Below are 1,670 nucleotides of genomic sequence, written 5' to 3' on the forward strand. Positions count from 1 at the left end.
TACAGCACAGGAGTACCACAATTGGTATTGTCACAAAATAATATGCTAATACCATGCAGAGACGAAGCATTATTCTGGAACACTGATAGAATTTTTCTTTTAAGATACACAGAACCAATTAATGCTGCCACCATCTTGTCAAGACAAGACAGTAGTCCTCCTCCTCAGGGTGTGTTTTGTTTTCCTCCACACTCGTGTTTCTGTATACTACTATTTCCCAATGTTTTTCAATCTGTGAAACATCTGTGACCTTGCCAGGGCTGGTAGGGTGATGGGATTTGGATAAAGGAAAACTGAGGAAGAAAGGAATGACAGCTAGCAGCTGCAAAGGATTGCAAGCTCACATGTATATACCACATATATCTGGCATCATTCCTTCTCACTCCATGGAGGTATCACTACTTCTGTTGTCTGCATTCTACCCTCCTCTTTCTTGGTTTAAAAAAAAGACAAAGAGTTAGTGAGGAAATCCAGAATGTCAGTAAAACAAGATGTCCTAATATACGTCTTTGGAGACAGTGGTCTGTGACAATATTCGTCACATGATAATAAAAAACTAAACAATCTCCTAACTTAAAACAAGAACTTAGCACTTGCTATTATTAATTGTGAAACTTTAAAGCATTAACTTATGAGAACTCCAAGTAATAGATTTGGGAAATAAATAAAATGAAAAATCTCCTCAAAAGAAAAAAATAATTCCACCAAAGAACAGGTGAAAAAACAATACAAAATAGTAACAAAAATTATCAGACTAAGACTGGTATTCCAGGGAGTTTTCTTCTTAAAATCCTGACTTTGGACAGTACTTATTAGTATCTTTTATGATCACGGCTACTTTATATCTGGACATCTTCCTTCCTTTATTGAAAATAAAAGCTCTGTAATGGATGAATGGAATCTTGTAAAGCACTTCTGGGTTCTTTAGAAAACAAAATGACATGTGAGCTTAATATGTTACAACATTTTGAGTGAACACATTTTAAAATTCTTTGCATCTAAATGTTTTGTGAAATCTAGTTGGGTAATAATTGAAGAGGCAGTGACTATTTGTTGTCTCTGCCTTTCTGCTTTGCACAATGTACAAGTTATATTTATCCCAAAGTAATTGTGCTGTACGAAGTTGGTAGGTGTACTTGATATGTCAGGGGATGGTTATCATCCACTTTCTCATCCAGCACTGGTATACAGACATTGAACTATTGATGACGAAATAAATTTTTTCCATTATACTAATGAATCGGTGGGCCTTTTAAAATGCAAATATTTGGGTGCCCCTCTTGACCATATAGAACTGTTTTAATACATGCACTCTACCGGCTCAAAGTTTCAAGCCACAAAATGCAGTTGACTTAGCTATTCCTCATTTGCCGAATCAATTCTTGCTCTTTCTCTTACAAAGTCTCTTTCCAACAGTTTCAGAAAGATTAAGCTGGCTTGCTCCAGGTTACACAGTTGATTTGTTTTCAGAGCCAGGTCTACAATCTATGTCTATTGACTTCTAATCCAGGGCTCTTTTGACTATATCACTTGGCCTCTTCGTTTGTAAAAGGATATATACTATTCTCTGGTGAAAGATCCTAAATATTAAACATTTCTCCAGAGAAATGTCAGGTTCTTAAAATTAAACTTTGCCAGTAAAATATTAAGCTCTTTCTCCTCTGTTGCCA

The sequence above is a fragment of the Physeter macrocephalus genome, chromosome 7 (assembly GCF_002837175.3).
Source record: "Physeter macrocephalus isolate SW-GA chromosome 7, ASM283717v5, whole genome shotgun sequence".
NCBI classification, from domain to species: Eukaryota; Metazoa; Chordata; class Mammalia; order Artiodactyla; family Physeteridae; genus Physeter; species Physeter macrocephalus.